This window comes from Ailuropoda melanoleuca, chromosome 9 (genome assembly GCF_002007445.2).
Source record: "Ailuropoda melanoleuca isolate Jingjing chromosome 9, ASM200744v2, whole genome shotgun sequence".
Taxonomy (NCBI): domain Eukaryota; kingdom Metazoa; phylum Chordata; class Mammalia; order Carnivora; family Ursidae; genus Ailuropoda; species Ailuropoda melanoleuca.
The window spans coordinates 45,184,452-45,205,996 of NC_048226.1; the positions used below are offsets into that span (position 1 = coordinate 45,184,452).

The following is a 21,545-nucleotide window of genomic DNA, read 5'->3' on the forward strand; positions in this document are numbered from 1 at the left end:
AGGACAAAGACAGCAGAGATTGAGAAGTAGCTAGGGAGATAAGAGGAGAATGAAGAGAGTGTCATAACGTCATGGAAGCCAGGGGGAAGACAAGGTTTCAAGAAGAGGAAATGGTCACTAGAGTAAAATCCTACCGATGGGTCAAGAAAGGTAAGGGCTGTAAAGTGACAGTGAATTCTGGGACAAGTAGGATCAGTGATTCCTGAGACAACAGTTTCAGTAGAGAGGCAGAGACCAAAAACCAAGATGACGCCAGGTTGAGAGAAGTTGCTGGATATGGATCACTATTTAGTATGCGAACACTTTTTATTAAAAAAAAAACTGCTCAGGGCAGGGGCATAAGAGAAAGTTAAAAATGTTTTCTGACTATAGAAATTTGATTTTGCCTCGGGCTCTGGTTCAGCGTGTAACAAAAACATCCTCAGGGACCGGACGTGGATGCCCTGTTCTAGCTTTTTATCGTGCATTCTCAGGTACTGGCGAAGGAAAGGGAAAATAATCATTCTAAAGTCATTTCCTATAAAGGAGACTTTGAATACACCATCCAAGCATAATGTGTTTATTCTGTTCTCAAGGCTTCTTTGAAAAGGAGTTAAACTCTACATAGAATCAGTAGCAGTTTTCTGCATTGTGTGCATATTCACTTGGAGAATTCATTTTCCCATTTAGAGCATGATAAGGTCTCTATTGAGCAGAAATTCTGACAACCGTCTCCATCCTGAGGCCCTATTTCAGGGTCTTCTCAGTGACTCTTGTGGATTCAAAACCAGCCTTGCCTTCCCAGTGACACTAACAAAAAGAACACACAGATGCGGGATTTGCACTCAGGATTTACTTGTCCTTGTGTGGACATTGTCCATGGTCTGTATCATGGCCTTTACCCTCAAACCAAAGCAGCTTAATTCCCTACAAACACACAAACACACACAGGCACATACACTCGCTCGGACACAGGTGCACACAGTCATACATGCACACATCCACAGGCTCACACCTGGAAATAGCGTTTAACAGACAAGGGGACTGAGAAACCACGCGATTCATTTTTAGACACGTGTCCTGGGGCATCACTGGTCACACTAGAGCAGAGCCCTTCTCATTAGCCAGCAGCATCCACTTAGCCAGGGTGTTCCAGGTGGTCACAGCAGTCTTCAGTTTCAAGAGTCAGCTATGGGACAAATTACTGCAGGTGATTCTTGCTGGACCACCTCGGGTTTGAAAACTGCCACACTGATCCCTTTTTTAGCAAAGCCATCTCTGGAGCCAGACTGGCTGGGTTCAGATCTTGGCTTTGCCACTTATCAGCTGTGGGCACCTTACTGAGTCTCTCTGTGCCTCAGTTTCCCAGTTGCTCAAATCAGGACAACAGTTGTATCAGCTGACAGTGTGGTGGTGAGGACAACATGAATTAACGTGTATCAACTATTTGGCACTGTGCATGGCCTTTAACCATTGTGTCTTTCCTCTTCCCCTCTGTATACTGAGGATGGAAACAGTACCTACTTAAAGTGTGTTTGAGACACTGGCATGAGGTGATGTGTGCAGGTCTTTGGTTGTCATTGTTAACCATTCCCCTCCATGTAGCTGACATCCTCATCAAAGCGTGCTTGGAAAATCAGGATAGCTTCTTCAAAACTTCTGTGCATCTTCACGGTGGGTCATTTTCCCATTGATTTAGTCCCTATGTATATCGCTCACTTCTCCATTTTTCAAGTTGTGTTCGTAACAAAACATGAAACTCAACTCCACGTGGAAAGGAGCTAACTGATTGTGACGGATGGAAGGCTAGTGGCTTCCTAGTGGCTCTTTCCTTTTGAAAATACATGGAGTGGTCGAAATAACTAACTTCAAGGTACATCTCCACAATATTTAGTTTCATTATCCTAACTCCATAGTTTGTGAGAGACAAATCACAAGGAAGGTGCACATATGCCCTACATATTCTTCATATATGTGATATATAGTCTACAAGATATCTATTCAATACATAAGAGGTACTTATATAACTAATCACATGCCACAGTGTTCTATCCACTTTAGATGTATTTATTCTTTATTCATTCTCTATCTTTTATTCTTTATTCTTTATCATGTAGTATTTAATACTACCATTATTTCAATATTGGAAAACAGAAGCACAAAAGGAATAAGGAGCTAGAAGAGGGTCAATCCAGTAACAAGAAGCAGAGCCAGGATTTGGACCCAGGTAGTCTGGAGTCAGAGGCTACATACTTAACTGTTACACTGCCTAGCCCTTCTCTTAATAATTAATAATTAATACGTGAGGCAACGCCAGGGGACGCTCAAGGGTTTGGTTTTATGGGCAAGGGAGTAAATGATTAGGAGAGTCTGACCTTTTGAGCAACCTCACATACCTGGAAACTTCATTTTTGCTATTTTGTTCAGAAATGCACCACTGATTGAAGTGAGATGAAGCCTAGCAACAAAACTAATCTAAGTACCAAAGAGTGAAAAGGGGGATTTATCTTGAAAATGCTCTCCAGCATTATCAGCAACCAGTGCTGAAAAGCAGGGCCAAATTCAGAATTACACTGAATATAAATAAAAAGACAAGTCGTTTTATATTTTCTCTTTAAAGTACACCATTTCTGAAGAAAAGATACTTTTTATGTAACATCTATATTTCCAAGGGAAATCTAGGGGAGTTTCCCGGAGAACACGATGGAACAGAGACACCTACTGGTGAGAACGAGCGTTACTTCATAGATTTCTATCCTTTATTTTAAGAGTAACAGCAATTCTCATTATTATGTGAAATGTATTGGATACGGACAGAATCTTCCCTTCAGGACATTACATTCTGAAAGGAAAAAAATCAGATGTATCCAACTATTTCTGTAACGACTCAAGCACAGCATCTCTACTGTCCCTTATAGGAATACCAAGCTACTTTTTAGGATCCTGCATCAGTCAGCTGTGTTTGGGGAAGGCAAACACCATGCTGGGTGCAAGGTCCCTGGGGCCTTTCGTTACTCTCATTTCAACTCAGCAGACCCTGTTTGAACACTTGCATTCCAAGGATAGGTTAGAGAGCAGCCCATCCCACAAGGCATTCCCATCTCAGACGCCAGGAGCAAGATGTTCACTTTGCTTGACATCCCAGCGTGGCCCCAGACAGGAGCTCCTCATCCAGTCTGTAGCTCCCAGAAATCTGACCTGGTCTGATAAGCTCAGACAGTCTTCTCTTCTGGGGGACTCAGTTATTTTGATTCCCCTGAATTTTTGATTCCCTCAAAAATTTCATGAATGGGTAATCATTTGCATTCTCTCCTATACTGTTTCAGCTGGTTGGAGTTGGGATTGTTAAGAGAAAGAGTTCAGAAAGAATAAATGGATGGAGGAAAATGAAGTTTAGGAGAGGAGAAAACTTTGTAGGGAGATGGGAATACTGCTCCTCTTTTGCTTTTGTTCCATTAGTTAAAACATTTTGGATTCCGTTTAAACCTTCTAAACTTCCTAGCAATAACCATGTATAATTGAAAAGTCTTGATGGCTTTAGGAGAAACAGTTCTCAGTCGGGTTGTTGGGATGCAATATTTACTTTGCTTTGTTTTAGTTTCACGGTGGAATTTAGAGTTAAAGTGAAAGAACTTGTCTACCTGAAAGTGCAATTGAATGATACAAAAGTGATTAAGGCACCCAGTGATCCAAACAGGATAGTTTCATCTAGGGAGAGATGAGAGAATTGAAAACAAATTAATGAGAAACATGTGTATTGGCATTGAGAATATAGCCAGTTTTTGAGATGCACTACTAAATATTAAAAATAAACTCATGATACTATTGACTAGAATAAATTACCAATTAAATTTTATTACTAAGCACCGAAGTATGAGCATTATGTTTAGAGCTCTAAAGAAAGCAGATCTCAATCAGGGTGTAATTTATGGGGAGAGATGAGACAAATGACTAATTTCTAAGACCAAAGGGAAGTGAAGCAGGTAAAGGCATGGAAAGCATCCTCCACTCTTTGAATTCCCTCTTGCCTTACATCCATTTCATCCCCGGACAGAAAATGGGCAATACAGGAGGTAGTCGAAACAATTGGAAGGTTAATGTAGTTGTTTAGGAATGAAAAGTTAAGGGGCTGAGAAGGGGAAAGAAGAGATGGATTGGAAAATAGATCTTAAAGGATGAATGAATAGAACTTAGGGACTTGGATGTGGAGCTTGAGGAAGAAAAGTTGTACGTAAACATGGATACAGACGTACAGTATTAGAACTGGGGTGGGGGTACTTTAACACCCACGTTAGAAAAATGAAATAAAGGCTATACTGATGGAAGAATCAAGAGGGATTTGCTGCAGGAAGGTGACATCATGAGCTTCCTTTTTCAACTGTGTGTAAGGCTAGAGGGGCCAATGGATATGGAGGTAGAAATATCACCTAGGAAGTTGGAAATGTAGAACTGGTCTCAGGAAACTATTTCTAAATCAGGAGATCTGTGGACAGAATCCATGAAATCTTGTGAACCTCCCCCCACCCCTGCCCCACCGAAACCTTGTGCAAAGAAATTCTGTTAATTTGTTTATATTAGGGGTTAATTTGAAGTCACTTTCACTCCCATGTGCTTTTGTAGAAGATTAGTTCAATATGAAAGATTGTCCACGGGGCGCCTGGGTGGCTCAGCCGTTAAGCATCTGCCTTCAGCTCAAATCAAGATCCCAGGGTCCTGGGATTGAGCCCCGCATCAGTCTCCCTGCTGGGCGGGAAGCCTGCTTCTCCCTCTCACACTCCCCTCTCTTGCTGTCTCTCTCTGTCAAATAAATAAATAAAATCTTTAAAAAAAAAAAAAGATTGTCCATTATAAAGGAAGTTTCTATATATGAAGAGCAATAAATCACAAACTAAGAAGGAAAAATTTCCTTGCGAGACTTTCTTGATGATTACTGAGGTTGAGAAATCATTTAACTGTTTAGAATGTGAATAAAATGAAATAAACCCATCTATGGCTAAGAGAAGCCAAGAATCAGAAGGTTGAATTTAGCATATAGCACCAAATACACTTTCAGTGGAAGAGAGTACATACTATAATCAGTTGGCTAAAATCAGTCATTAATATGTGAGATATCATCCTTATTATAATGTTCACCTAAAAAAGAAAGGCAAAAAACAGACAATGTAAACAAGAGGGAATTTATTTATACTATCTTTAAGTGAGTATATGGTCGTTTTATTAAAAACAAAGAATGCAATTCCAAAGTTAAAAGCCTGAGACCTAATCAATAGGTCAGCTCTATCTAGAATGTCCTTAATTGCCAAGCATACGCCACATGAATAAAACCAAGTATTTAGGTTCAGTTCAAGCAGAATTTTTATTCTGCCAATGGGGTTGAGATTAGGAGAGAAAAATAAATATTACATATCATTTATGTAAGTGGTCAATTTTTTAATGGAATGATGATTCCTGGTACCAAAACGCATTTCTCCAATAATATCAGCCTTCTAATTAGGCATAATAGATGAATGCTCATGGTATAACTTAAAAGTTTCTACAAATCAAAAATATCTCCATAGCCTGAAATTCTACAGATGAGAATATATTCATTTGGGTCAAGATACAACCCAGATCTCGTGGTGCCGTTGATTTGGTACAACGTGGGCGTTATTTCTGTAGAGAATGGGGACAGCGGAAGGACAGGCCAGCAGCAGCATGTGCTGTGATGGGGAGCCCTGAGCAGCCCCCCAGAGGCTGAGGACTTGGCCCTCCAAGGCAGAGGTGGGGAAGCCAGGAGTGTGAAAGGCACAAAGGAGAGAAGGGGAAGCAGGCTGAAGGGAACCCAGATAAATAAAACTTGCCCACAACATCTCCCAGACTAACCTGGAATGTCAATATGCAATGGGGCAATTATGTTCTCATTTTCAACCTACCTAGTCATGGTTTTGCAGAGAGCAAATTAGTTCTTTTCAGCCCATTTCTATTGTGAATGTTGGTGTTCTTTGTTTTTCTGCCAAATATGTGGTACCTGACAATCTCCCAACCATATCATTAGGATGAGAACTTTAAAGCAAAAAGATCAAGCAGCATAAAAGTTGTGTCTTTTGCAGCAGTGCCAAGCCATCATTTGCCTGCGCTTTGTTCTCTTATCTGCTTAGATTTTCAGAAGCAAAAACCTACTATTTATGCGATGAGAGGATGGGGCTGTGGGAATGACACTGTGAGGTTTTTATTATTATTATGATGATGATGATGTTAGTTCTTTTATTTATATAGAAAGCTTAGAATTTGTTTTACTCAGCTTAATGTCTTAGGAAATAAGATTTAGAAACTCTAAGGGCCACAGATGGTATTTGTTGGATTTGCATTTGCATAAATAAAAATTTGAGGAGATAACGCACCTATTCAGTGGGCTTGCTTTGGGTTGAGTCCTCAGGCCTGGACAAAATCCTAGAAAATGCTTTTTAAGGAATTCCAAATCAATTTGTAAATAATGTGACCAAATGAATTTTGTGTATTTTATAATGTTTATCTAAATGATCCAAAACCATCAAATAGTACTCTGATACCATGAGAAAACCAATGATTCTATCGCTCCTAGAGCCCAAACCTCTCAGCCTGCTAGAGGCCATTGAATGTGGCACAGCTGGCTGGTGACAGCCGGGCCTCGCTGGATTGCAGTTTTATGTGTTGTCTTAATACAATGTGTTTAGTCATGCCCTCTGCCTGTTTGGGGAGGTCAGATTGTAGCTTTTTGGCATATATAAAGCTGGCCTGGCACTTAGAAGACCTAGAAGTCTAAAAGACAAAGCTGTGCTCAATAACCAACTCTATAAACAACAGCTGTGGCCACAAATAAAACAGCCATTTATGTGTGAGTAAATAGTGTGGAAAAGACACAGGTCTTTTCCAGCATGTCCTCAAACACAGGAGGCAATATTTATCAGTATTATAATCTCCAAAGGAGAGAGAGAGCTGTTCATGTCCAAACAGGCATGGGTTTATATGTGTACATATGTTCTACCATGAAATGAAAGTGCTTCTATAAAGACTGTCCACCTCTTCACATAGTTATGTGTCTTCAGCACCACAAGGAAGGACAGCACCACCTGGTTTGCAGCCAGGATGGGGTTCCCATTGCCCTGCCCACTACCTCTTCTCTCCACAGTGGCCCCCTAGGCATATCCATGGAACCCCAAGTCTCCAGAAACCCATTTTGAAAACCAAAGAAGGAAGTGATTCTCAATATGGAGATTAAGAAAGATTATTTTAGAAGACATAGCATTTAGACTGAGCCTGATTCCAAATAGTTGTATACCACACAGAACATAGGCCTCTGAGCAGACATTCCTTCTTGCCATGAGAAGGAAAGGGATGTGTGGTACCCTTCAGACCTGACCCTCCACCTCTCTTTGCAGCTGGTGAATATTTTACAAACTGTAAGAAAGGAGGCATGGCCAGAGGCTTTGACAGGGTGACTGTGTATAAGTCAACAACTGACAAACTTCTACCTAAAAAGTAAGAAATTCAGACATGAGGATGTTTAGGCTGTAAATGAAACCGATCTGAACACTTGTCATCATATAATCAGTATATTTTTATATGTAGACTAAACATCTGGGTGATTGAATGTTGCATTGCTAACCAGGAATCATTGTAGACAGAAGTCTTCATCTGTGGAACTATTTGTTGAATATCTAAATAACGTCAGCCGCTGTTAAATAAGCACCTACTAGATGCTGTATGCATTTAAGCTCTAATCTTGGTCTTACCAGCTCTGTTACCTGAAGAGTAGGGGCCTCATCGTTTGTATGAGTGATAAACTGAGATTTGAATCCAAAACATGACCTATAAGCTAAGATTATAGTTTAAAATGATGGAGTCAATTATTCTAATGTTAACTATTTAAGTCATATATAACTCTTACAGGATAAACATTTACCTAATCAAAAATCGGGTCTTTTATCTTATTTTGAGACAAATCATTTAACTGAAAAACCCACATGATATTTAGAAACCAATATCAATCAATGGTCTATATCAATAATGTCAGCTTCTATTCAGTTTTGAATTATTTAATTCAGAGGTTAATAAAAAGCCCTAAAGTGGCAGTAATGACCAGGCATGAGTTAATATATGATGCTTCCTCACAACAAAGATATAAAACCTTATGAATTTTATAACAAAGATTTGCAAAAGAGATTTACTAGTTATAAATGAAAATTTATCACTGCAGCTTTATCCTAGAAAATATCATGAAGTAAACTCCTTGGATCCATTTAAAACCCAAATAACAAAAGAAGCACAAAAAGTAGTAAATAAAAGGTCGGAACTCTAAATGTCAGAACTAAGAAAGGGTCAATATGAATAGACCACAAAAGCTATATATAGGTAGAGAAGTTGCCCAAGTTCCAAGTCAGAGTGATATTGAAAGACTAAGAGTTTGTCCTTTTGCGGGGATAGCCTTCCTTGTCTCCCATTCATAGGAATTATTTAAAACTCAGCTTGGGAAACATTAGGATCATGTTACCTTTACATAGATCCTCAAAATAAAATAATAAGTATAATTTAATAACTGTTATTATTACCATAATTTAGGGGTAGAAATTATGGTTCAACAAACACTCGCCAAACATTACTCACCCTCCCTGATATTCTCTGATGCTGTTTATGGGTACAGTCGGGGGCACAGTCGGTGGAGTGGCGGACTCTTGGTTTCAGCTCAGGTCGTGATCGCAGGGTTGTGGGATCGAGCCCCGCGTCTCCCTCAGTGCAGAGTGTGCTTCTAACTCTCTCTCCCTCTCCCTCTGTCCTTTCTGCTAGTGCTTTCTCTTTCTCACTCTCTCTTGCTCTCTCTCAAATAAATAAATAAATCTTTTTTTTAAATGCTGGTTATGACCCTCAGAACTGATTTATGATCCACAAGGGGGTTGCTACTCACAGTTTGAAAAATGCTATTCACAAGACCTGTCCCTGGGCACATCGCAGGCTCCGTCAGTAGAGCATGCGGCTCTTGATATCGGGGTCATGAGTTCGAGCCCCACATTACCCACATTAGGGGTGGAGTTTTCTTTAAATACATACATACATACATAAGTGATTTTTAAGAGGCGCTGTACGCAGGTAGCTGTTTCGGAAGGACCTGCTTACAAGGAAACAGGGATCCACAGTCCACCTACTGGTGCTTTTTCTGTAAAAATTGGTTTAGCTAGACAACAGCATGAGAATTCCCCAACACTTCTAACTTCTAAACCAGCACTACAGAAAGTCTTTTATCATTGGACTTTTAAATTTACTGAGATCAGAGAAATTTCTTGTTGCCTGCTTTACCACTTTAATCAGTTATTTTGTAGTATTTCCTTACTTATCTTTCTCCCGCAGCCTGCCAGTGTAAGTGACTTCCACAGCCTCTGACCTACATGTTCTAACTTGTTCCGGGCTGTTCTTTAGAATGCAGGTGTTAATTACCTACTTAACAAATCCTAGCTATTTACTTCCAACAGTAAATACAACTTAGTTTCTCCCAATTAAACTGTTTTTCCTGCTGATAAAGGTTCCAAACCTCTTTGATTTCCCTCCCCTGTGCAAATAACATTAAATCCACTTTTGAAGGAAATGGATGGAATGGCTTTACGTGTTCTCAGCTCTCACACTAAAGCCTGGACCCTCACTGAAGAATATGACCGGACTATATTGGTTTCCCAGAGCTTCTGCAACAAAATATCACAAACTGCGCGGCTCAAAACAACAGAAATGTATTCTCTCACAGCTCTGGAGGCTAGAAGTCTGCAATCCAGGTGTCCGCAGGGCCCTGCTGTCTCTGAAGCTCTACAGAGGAATCCTTCCCTGCGTTGTCCTAGCTTCCGCTGGTTGCTCGGGATTCCTGGGATTCCTTCCTTGGCTTATATCCGGACCACTCCTACTCCTGCCTCCACTGCCACATAGCCATCTTCCCTTTGTGAGTCTTTCTGTATCTCTCCTGGCCTCTTCAGAAGGACAACAGTCATTGGATTTAGGGCTCACTCTAATTGAATATGACTCCATCTTAAATAATTACATCTGCAAATAAGGTCACATTCTGAGGTTCTGGATGTACATGAATTTAGGAGTGCACTATTCAATCCAGTATGCACTTCCCAAAAGGATCAGACGTTTCGCTCTGCCAGACTTACTGAAATCAGTCAGCAACACCCGCAGAAATGAGCTCAGTGGCAACGTTAGGGGAAGAGTGTGCTAACTTCAAATGGGAAGTTGTAAGAATACAATTCTACCTCTAACAATATAGACTAGTTACTAATTCTGCCTCGAGCCCTGGAGTCCGTGGGGAAAAGATGTATTTGTTAGTGTAAAAATATTGGCATTTCTGTGGAGTTGTACGACCTCCAGAGCACTCTCACATGCACCATATAACGTCATGATCACTGCAACCCAGTAATGTAGATGAAATTGTCACAAGTAGCCCCAGACTATATCAGGAGAACCGGTGGCTCCTGGCTTGCCTCGGTGTCATGTGGTTGTTTTAGTAATGCAGACCCAGGGAGAAGGTCAGGTCCTCTGACTCCTAACCCAGCATTCTTTCTACAGTCAAGCTGAAGAGTGTTAGGTCGAAGTGTTTAAAGCAATGGCTGTCGACTGCAGGCTGGACAGGAGGTCAGTGAGGAATTGGAGACCACGTTAGCATCACCTGTGAGGCTTTTTTCTAGGAAATACGCCCACCCACCCCAGAACCTCTGAACACTATTGAACAGCCCCACAGGGCATAACAACCCACTCCCATTTCCAGAACCGAGATCCACTTTAAAAATCTGTAGAAGGGCCGCTGAAACTGATTCTTTTAATGGCATGCCTTTGTGCCTTAGCTCAGAGCCCGTCACATTTAAATGTGCATATGAATCCCTTGGGAATCTTGCAGAAACATTCTGATTCAAGCAGGCCCAGGATGGGACCTGAGATTTCTGCATTTCCAGTCAGCTCCCAGGTGATCCTGCTGGTTCAAGGATCACATTTTGACAAGGCCTTATGAAGCCCTCCTGCTAGGACCGAGGAGCGACTCTATACAGAGAACAGAATGTGTCGGTGTGATGGTAGGAAATGACCACATCAGACAGCCGTAAACAGCAGGACCCTCTCCCCAGTAAACACCTCCGCAGTTCCTAAGAAGTACAGATGTTGCTTGAGCCCATTCACAGCATTCCACGATCGCTGCTGTCAAAACCAGCCAAACTGGATTCAAATAAAGGCCCTCGTTTGTGAGGCTTAGCTTCACGCCATGAAGAACACGTGTCATTGTGCAAGGGAAGCATCAGGGCTGGCCCTGGGACCCCACAGCAGCCTGCCCCCAGGAGCAGATGTAAAGCGAACCATGCAAGGATTCGGCAGGCCTGGCTGGACGGGCTCTCCTCTAACAGTTCCTTCGGCAGAGCTGCTCCATTTCAGCGTGGCCTTCACGTGTCTTCTGTTTTCTGGCATTCTGTGATGTGGTCTTGATGATGCGGACCCTGAAAGTACTTTTCGGAAGAAGTTTACTGCAGAGATGCATTAAAAGGAAAAATAATGATTGCATTATGGATTTTGGGTTTTGGTTTTGTTGTTGTTTGTTTTTGGTTTTTTTGTTTGTTTTTTTGTTTTTTCTGAAACTGCTGGGACACAGTCTTTAGGTAATGGGGATAGGGATAGAAATAAATCTTTGCATTTCTCTATTCCTGGTGATTGATGAGCTGATGAGGCCAATGAGGTGTCCAAGGAACAAAGCCAGGTTTCAGTGGCACTTTAAATCTGAAAATTTAAAAGACTTCCTTGCAGAAATGGGAAGTCAGAGTGGGTGAGAAATAGTTCGACAAACGAGCATACTTTCAGGGAACAGCTAGTCTAAATGGGTGCCGCCACTAAGTCTTTGCCCGGTGTGATTTCAGAACGTACACTTAAGGTAAAATTTTATAAAAGAAAATAGCTCTGGCAAATAATAGTGTGTGTCTCATAATGTTTTCATGTACCAATAAACTGTTGTTTAACTCTGAGAGAAAGTTTTCTATTTCTATTCCAAACGCTGAAGTGCTTATTGGAATTTTTTTTTTTATATGAAGAAATACTCTTTTCCAAGAAAGGGATGATTTAAGGCAAGGATCACTCTGAGTTTTCCACCCACATGAGATACTCACAGAGATGTGTCAGGGCTGCTGTGCTCCTGGGAAACCTAGTCATAAACACGGGGGTTCCTAGACTCACCATCTTCATAGCAAGTGAGGTTCAGATTCTACCTCATAAATAATTTGGTGACGTACTTCCTTCTTGAACCCCTTTCCAGATTGCTACTGCAATAGAAACTTCTCTTGTCTTCAGTTGCTCTTCTTGTTTTTTTTTAATAATAATTTTGTATTATGATATGTTAGTCACCATACAGAACGTCCCCGGTTTCCAATGTAAAGTTTGATGATTCATTAGTTGCGTATAACACCCAGTGCACCATGCAATACGTGCCCTCCTTACTACCCATCACCGGCCTATCCCATTCCCCCACCCCCCTCCCCTCTGACGCCCTCAGTTTGTTTCCCAGAGTCCACAGTCTCTCATGGTTCATTCCCCCTTCTGTTTACCCCCCCCTTTCTTCTTCCCTTCCTTCTCCTACCCCATCTTCAGTTGCTCTCCTACCCCAGTCAGCCCCACACACTGTAATTAGTGATCTCTCTTAAAGTGCAGATCTGAGCATTCTGTTCCCTTGCTTAAATTTTGGTTGGTTGGTTGGTTGGTTTTGTTTTTACTCCTTACTCCAATGTCCTCAAGCTTTAGCAAGCTTCAGAATCAACTGGAGGACTTGCTAAAACACAGATTTTTGGACCTTTCCCCAGAGTTTCTGATTCAGTAGGTATGGAGTGGGGCCTGAGAATTTGCAATTCTAACAAGTTACCACAAAATGCTGATGCTACTGGCCTGGGACCACACTTGGAGGAAAACTGGCCTTTGGGGGAAGCCCACCAAACTCTTCATCAGTACATCGAGTGCCCTTCAGAATTTGTCTATTCCATAACTTCCGAGAAGCACCCACCCCTGCTCATCTGTATGCCTCCACCTACATCCAATCACACTATACCACTCAGTTCCCTGAAATCACCATTATGGGAAGGTCGTGCAAGTAGCACACTGCACAAATGATGGAGCCATCACTCACATGGTCTCTTTATTGGTACCCTCTGCAGCTGACAAGTGCACAAGCCTACACCCTTACACACAGCAGCCCTGAAATCGCCATGGACTCCTCCATGCCATGCCTCCTTATAGATGTCCCCAGCCATACAAAATCACTTGGAATTTTCTGAGCAAACCATATGTTTTGGGCTTCAAAACATTTGCCCACCTAGTCCTCCTGGCTTGTAATACCCTTATCCCCTTTCCTGCGTGGCAACTTCTCCTCGTCCTTTAAGATCTCCCTCTCAAAGAGAAGATTTATAATTAGAATTGTCCTTAGAACTGGGTTGCACAGTCAGTTAAGCATCCGACTCTTGGTTTTGGCTCAGGTCATGATCTCGATGTCGTGAGATCGAGCCCTGCGTCCGGCTCAGTACTGAGCATGGAGTCTGCTTCAGATTCTTCCCCCCTCCTTCTCCCTCCCCTTCCGCTCACTTGTGTACTCTTTCTCTCTCTCTAGAATAAATAAATAAAATCTTTTAAAAAATTGTCCTTAGATGGGGCGCCTGGGTGGCACAGCGGTTGAGCATCTGCCTTCGGCTCAGGGAGTGATCCCGGTGTTATGGGATCGAGCCCCACATCAGGCTCCTCTGCTATGAGCCTGCTTCTTCCTCTCCCACTCCCCCTGCTTGTGTTCCCTCTCTCGCCAGCTCTCTCTATCTCTGTCGAATAAATAAATAAAATCTTAAAAAAAAATAAAAATAAAAATAAAAAATAAGAAATAAAAAATTGTCCTTAGAGAAAAAAAAAACATTTTTCCAATAGGAAAAGGAAGAATGTTATAGAATCTGGATACAACTGTAAATACTCTAGTGTCCAAACAACTCTAAGTGTTCAATCTGTTTTTTCTCCCTCAGGTTTTCATGAATTATTTTTTTCAAAGAATTAGCAAGTTGATAAGAAGGAAAAACTGGAGGGAGGCTTATTTCCATTTATTTTGTTCTGGCCTACACATCTCTAAGATGTGTATTTATTTATATGGATATGGTATTTTAACAAATTACATTTGTAAATAAATTTTAAATGGAATGCATAGCATTCTTAAGTTTGCACTTTTATGATGTTTTTACTTCTTTTCTGTGATGCTTGACTTTTGATTGCATGAAATAGTGATGTGTGCATGTGTTTCTATGTATGTATGTTTATGTGCATGTTTGTGTGTATGCATATGTGTATATTTTTTTAAATTGAGGAATAATTGATGTTTAGCAGTCTACTAGTTTCAGGCGTAAAGCATAAAGATTCGATATTTGTATACGCTGTGAAATGATCACCACAGTAAGTCTGCTTAACATCTGTCACCACACATAGTTACAAAAATACATTTTTCTTGTGATGAGAACTTGCACGATTTCCTCCCTTAGCAACTATGCCATATAACAAGCGTGCCACACAGTGTCATGGGCTAGAGTCACCCTGCTGTCCATTACATTTGCACGACTTATTTTCTAACTGGGAGTCTGTACCTTTTGACAACCTTCACCTGTTTCTTCTCCTCTCACAACTACCAGTCTGTTCTCTGTTCGTCTGTGAGGGTTTTATTGGTTTCGCTTTTGCTTTAGATTCCACCTACAAGTGAGGTCAGACAACATTTGTCTTTCTTGTATGTGTTTTTTCATGGATAACCTACATGATTAATTCTTCTCAGTGGCTTCACGTTTTATTGCATGAATCTACCCTGATCTATACATGGAACTATTACTTCATTGACTGGTTGAATTAACTGCAAATTCCACATCTGACTCAACTACAACAACAAAAAAAAAAGTGACACAGAATAAATACAGTACTTTTGTTTAAGAAAATGTATCCTTCTGTGAAGGTGAAGTCCTAAGCTAATACATAGTCTCAAGCAGGCTTCTTAAGGAATAAGGTTAAAAAGGAAAACAGCAGTCTACTCAGCATAATGAAAAAAGAAAGGATTAATAAAAAGGATAGCTTAAACCTAGGAAGGGGTTATGTTGCTGAACTTGTAAAGCTAGTCCATTATCGTAAAATGGTCAATTTGTAATATGAATTTCTATTGTTAAAAAAATTCTCTTGCTGGTTAAAGCTTTTAGGTTGACTTTGGGCCCCATGGAAGTGGTAGAATGTGGCTAAGAACCTGATTCTTCTGCGTGCTCTGTGTCAGGCATTATAAGAAATTCTATGAAAAATAGGTATTTGGTGCCTTCCAAAATTCTAAAAACTTGCTCAAGAAACAAAATTATCTCCTGTGAAATTGTCAAATGATTAAGAAGTTTGTACTGTTTTATGGGTGTAACCAAACCTGATCAAAACCCTGGCCGGCCTAAGCTGGAAGGGGGCAGCTTACTGGCAAGCAGTGTTCTAAGGCAGACGCAGAGCCCCTCACAATTTGAGTGAGTCACTCCTCCTTCTGGAGCACTGCCCTTAATGTGACGCCACCCCAGCAACTCCTAATCTCTCAGTTCACACTTCAGGTTTCCAGGAGCAAGAATATCTGATCGGGCCAGCTAGAGCAATGGATTAATTTACCAAGGAAGTAAGGTTGCCAGGTCAAATATGGAAGGCCTAGTGAATTTCATATAAACAATACTTTTTTTAGTACAGGTATTCCCATACAAACGTTTGATTCAAATATAACAGCATCTTGTTTTCTATTTCTTAAATCTGCCAATCCTGTGGGTAGGCAGCTTTCTGAGTACAAGCAAGGCTGCCAAGGAGACTGTGTGAGGTCAAGTAATTGCAAGAAGTGTCCATTACACCTTCTGTGTATCTGATAAACCCAGAAAATAAATGCTACAAAGCATTCAGAAGAGAGAGGCCACTGCTCCCTGGAGTGCCAGGGAGGGCTTCCCAGAGAAGTGGCAGGATTTGGGCAGATGGAGGATAGTGGGGCGTGGTAGTGCCTGATGGGATGAAGGCGGATGACATGCCCAGGAAGCATATATATCTCATATATGCGTAGATCAGATAGCCAGATGATAGATAGGTATGTATGTTTCTCTCTACAGACAGAGAGAGAGAGTGAAACTGTAGATATAGATCCATAGTGAAACATACAGAGTGTTCTAGGATTTACTTTTTACAGCCTAGATATAAGTTAAATGAAATTCCGTTCAAAGGATACACTCCACCTGTGTTCTTCTTGTCTCCCTCCCCCCAAACCTGTCATTCCCAGACTAAATAGAAGAGTCCACACATTTCTGTTGTGCTTTCTTGGGGAAGGCAGGGAGGCTCCGCAGCGTACAAAACAGGAGAGCTGTGCTCACTACCCTTGAGGGGCCAGTAGGGGCAGTGATGTCCACCTTCTGCCAGGCTTGGCCAGTCTCCATCTTTACTCTCTGACTCCTGAAGACTTTTAAGAACAAATGACCTAAAAAGAGGTTACCCAATCACTGGAGTGTGTGTAAGATGAAAGGTATCTCCATCTCACTGTTGTTCCTTTCTTTGAAGAGTTACTGTGAAGAATAATTAAAGTTTCCTTCACTAGCCTTTTACCTAATAACTTGCTTCCTAATATCTAACCTTTGAAAATTCAGAAATATATCATGGGTAGTGAAACAAAGCTTGTACCAGGAGATACCAAGAAACTATCAAATCAGTATCTTTAATCGTAAGATAACCAAAAACTCTTCTCTCAAAGAAGTGGTTTTGTATGTGAGAAAAAAAAACTGAAAGAAGAATTGGATAGTATGTGGAACTAGATGGTTTCTCACACCTTACCCCAAATGAAAGGCGTTCTGCAGGTGGACAGCTGACCTCAGCTTGGGCATGGAAGACTAAGTGTTTTCGAACCCCTCATTCTACAGTGTACAAACGGGGGTGGGGGAAGATTGAATTCCTGGGTCCCTGTTATCCATGGGGCCAAAATAATTGACAAACGCCTGAACCTTTCCACGATGTTCCTTCTTTGCAATGTGTCATGTGGTGTTAGCACGTAAGGGCTTCATGCTTCATTGTGTGCGAATCAGCTGAGGGTACTTAAGGTACTTGTCCTGGGAGGGCCAAGGGAACATTTTGAAGAAAAAAGAACTAGTAGTCAACTAAGGGAGAGGAGCAGACCATGTGTTCTAGGAATATGAAAGCTAGAACAGCAAACTTAGATCAAAGAGCAAAGGATTTCCTTTCTGGTTTGCTGTGGTCGATAGCATCCTGAGAAATAGCTAGAAAGAGCAGATCAGTGGATGAAAGTCATGATACTCCAACGAACTTCTAGCCTCTTCCCTCGACAAATGGTTTAAAGTTTGGCTTATATGCTCATGCTTTGTCCTTTTTGTGAAAGTGGAAAATTGTTTGTGCTCCTAATAATGTTTGTCACAGGGCTTTTCCTTGCTGTCAGTTTAAATAAGCTGGTTCTCTCCTGAAAATTCTCATCATCACGTTCTCCATGCTGTTTTCTATTGCTGATCAGGTTTTTTTGTTTGTTTGTTTAATGTGTTATATCCCGATAGGAAGAGAAAGCAGGAATGCTATGTAGTTAAGAGCTTGTGACTTTCACCTTTCAGCATACATTTATGAAGGTAGGAAGGGGAGGTTAGGGAAGAGAGGGGAGAGAAAGTATACCTGCAATGACCCTCAGTGCAAGGCACAGAAGTTTCCATGTGTTTTCGTGGAGTGTGGAATGTCAGTGACTTTAAAGCAGATATGAAATTGTATCTAAATGGGGGATAAACAGTCTAAGTATTTTTTATTTCCTCTTGATCCTGGCTGAAGGCTTTGTCCAGACACATCTCCAGCATTTCTATCCCCCTTTACATTTTATGGGATGCTTCATGTGCACGATCTAGTTTGATCCTTTACAACCCTGTGAGGCATGCGAGGCAAATGTGGGGCACCTCATTTTGCAAATAAGGCAACCGAAGCTCAGAGAGGGAACTGGCTTGTCTAAGTAGCCCGCAGAGGTGGAAACATATGTTTTCATTCCCTGTCCTGTGTTCTTTCCACCACAGAATACCCATTAATACCATTGTATCCCTTCAGAGGCTATAATATCAATAAGTTGGTACAATTGAGGCAAGCCTCCAACCGCCTTACTTCCTCTCACAAACAGATATCTAGGCAACCAATCTTTGGTACCTATTACTGCAAGTGCTAGCAGTCCCCCTCTTAACTCCATGTGATCCTGTGAATTTCTGTGTTTATGTGAAGAATTAATCATGATCCAGGTGATTTAAAGGAAAGTTTTATCCAGAAAGACAGTCTATTCCCAGTAACTAAATGCTTGGAACATAACAGTGCAATAGCTTTCAAAGTCTTCTCATTTGACTTTTCATTTCTTCAGCAACAAAAGTGTATTTTGGCTATTCAGCCAAATGACAGGATCCGTTGTGACTTGTCCTCGGTTTGGTTTGCAGACATGACTGGAATTAGCAAAATGTGGTGGTTTAGAAAGAATCATCACATGCGAGAGGTGAAAGGGACTGTGGAGATGATCTAATGCAAATCTCCAGGGGAGTTAGCCAATCTCACCCAGATAATTGTTTGCAGTTTCTCCGTGCCCACTTCATTTGCCATGTGCAAGCCGAAGTCCGCTTGCTAGAGCTGAGAGAGACAGACAGTTGGTAGAGGTGATGGGAATTAAAAATCTAACTTGTGCATAGTTAGGATCAAAGAGGCAATGCCTAAATGCAGTAGGATTTGCTGTACTAAAAAATATCCATGTTTAGAAGTATATCCTGTAGTTTAGTGCAAAATGTCACATTTATTATATTTATTTTGTTTTAAAACTCTGCAATAAAACAATAAACTCCCATTTGGCTTATTGTCCTACACATCATCTTTGGTATATATTGAATAATCTGTCTACAGCACTGTCTTTCTGGGAAAACTCCAAGCTTCACAGATATTTAAAATAAGCCATTTCTCTAAACTGAAAGCAAATGGATTTTGACAGATTAAATTTGAACTTGAGGCAGAAAATAATGCACTTCAGTACCTATGGTTTCTATAACACAAATATAGGGTTGCTAAGAGCTTGAGTGTTTGGTTTTTTTCCTGTAGTTATTCTTTTCCTTCAATAATGTACTCCAGGGAGGCCTGAGTGCGCGGTCGTTAAGCATCTGACTCTTGGTTTTGGCTCAGGTCATGATTTCAGGGTCATGACATTGAGCCCCACATCAGGCTCCATGCTTTGCACAGAGTTTGCTTGGGACTCTTTCTCCCCCTCCCTTTGCCCCACTCCCTCTCTCTCCCATTCAATAAATGAATCTTTGGGGGGCGGGGAAAAAATGTACATCAGATCATATTGTGCCTGTGCTGAATTTCCAGGTATAAAATGTAGCCGTATGTGTTAAGTTGCGGTTGACTGTAGACTGCATTAGTACTAAACAGTGTTTCATTATTTCCCAAAGTTAGCTACCCAAGTTAAATGACCTACAGTTTAGCTGTGATTATGGAGTCAAGGAAAACTGAAGGCCCACCTTGGACCATCCACTTCTGTTCTTTGTCCAAAAGGGTTGGAAGATAATGGAATGGTGTCATTTGTATTTCTACTTCTCTCCTTGCTCTTTGAAGTGATAAGCATCAGGAAGATGCATCCAAAATGGGCAGGTGAACAGATAAGATACGGAAAATCTAGAATATGGATTGTCAGAACAAGAATGATGGCAGCAATGTTAGCACTTAAAATGCCCACTGGATATAATATACCTGTTATATGACAGTATGACCTTCTAGAAAGGAGAGGGACCTGGTTACTCATGGTAAGAGCATAAGAATGGATGGGACCTGACCAATGCTTCCTAAGGAATATCGTAGTGGCAGAATTTTGTCAGTGTCACCCTGCCATTGGCCTCTGTGGGTGAAGATTCAAGATGAGCTTTCGCAGCTTGCCCTCAGTAAATCCTCTGAATCCATTATCCACGGATTTATCTAAACCTTCGGGGAGGCTTTCTAACTTTAGCTTCCACAATCTCTTAGAATAGGATGAAGAGAACCTTTTTTCTACGGTGATTCATTGATCCACGGTTTGCAAGGAAATTCTGAAGTATACTCAAGTAAAAAGTACTTACCTTAGTTTTGTTCAAGAAAAATACATAAAATACTAATAGTAAAATACTGTACTTTAAGTTAAGGAACCGCAAATCTTCATTCAATATCTGCAGCGCACTCTGAAATACATTATACTGCAAATTTACTTATTAGAGATTAGAGGGGAAAGATAGAAGCTGGAAGAACAGGAACAAAATACAATGAAAGGTATAAAGGAGGCATATGAGGAGAAAGGGTCAGGAGAGTAACCCAGAAGAAGAGACATTTACAAGAGTAAAGAGAGGAAAATGAAAGGAGAAAGAACAGAAGACTCGTTTACAAGTCCTGCTGTCAGTTAGAAGCAAACTAATTTCTTCATGATCTCAGGTTCACTGGGCTGTGGGATCTCAAGCTGCTTAATCATTGTCCTTTGAAACGTTTACTGGATGCTACATTTTTAAATTAAATAGTCACTGTCAGGATATTTTTCGGAGCAACCTATAATAACTGAGACCAATGGCAGCTCCCGAGATCACCGACAAAGGTCAGATGAAGCCAAGCCAGACCTAATCTAGCTAAGAGAGGCTTCCTACTTCACCAAGAAGTATGGGTCCCAGATGCATAGTCTTTACTAAGCAAAAAAGTGCTTCCTCCCCTGGCTCTCAAACCTTCATGCTTGGTCTTATAAATCTCCGCCTTATAAAGAAATCCCTACTTGGGCTGCCTATATGGTGAATGTCTTCACAGATTTCCCACATACCTGTTCTTGGCCTTTGTCTTTCCAGACTGAAGTCCTGTTCATTTCAGTCTCTTAATAATACGAGTGCCTTTCATTTATTTGACAATATTTGTGTGTCATGTAATCTTCACAACAACCATGAAACAGCTATGACCATTGTCTTTGTTCTACAGATTTGTAAACTGAGACAATGAGAGATTAAAAACGTGCCCGAGGTCACACAGGAAGCGATAAAGCCAGGCTCAGAGCTCAGACTGACTAAAATCCTGTCATCCCATCTTCTCAGTTCTCCCTGAGCTTTTCCTCTTTCCTGCCACATCTGACATCATGCTTTTTCCTCCACCTAAAATGTCTGCCCTGCACCAAAATCATCATGGGTGGTCAACAAGATCTTCTTTATGAAACCTTCCTTGACTGAATGAAGTTAGCTCTGCTCTTCCTTTCCCCCATGAGGCTGGCCGGAAGTCCCCACATCCCAGGATGAAGGCTCTCCTGATTTGGTTCTGCCGTCAGTGCTTACCACATAAATGGTATTGGTCGTACGAGAAGCATTGTTGCACTGAGTGCTGTATTCTCTCTCGTGTGTAGGTCGGCATTCGTGGTTTTAGTTGTAGAATAAAACTTCTAGAAACCATGAATTCTGTCTAGCATATGTGGCATGTCAGGCAATTCACTTAAAGAAACACAAACCAGGTGGCTTAGAGGGAAAAATAGCAAAACTAAGAGAAGTGAG

General features: G+C 41.1%; 1 protein-coding gene across 2 annotated transcripts in view; it reads left to right on the top strand.

The window, feature by feature from the left end:
* Positions 1-21,545, top strand: part of KCNB2 (potassium voltage-gated channel subfamily B member 2) — a 403,461-nt gene that overhangs the window by 370,779 nt on the left and 11,137 nt on the right. The window lies entirely within an intron of this gene.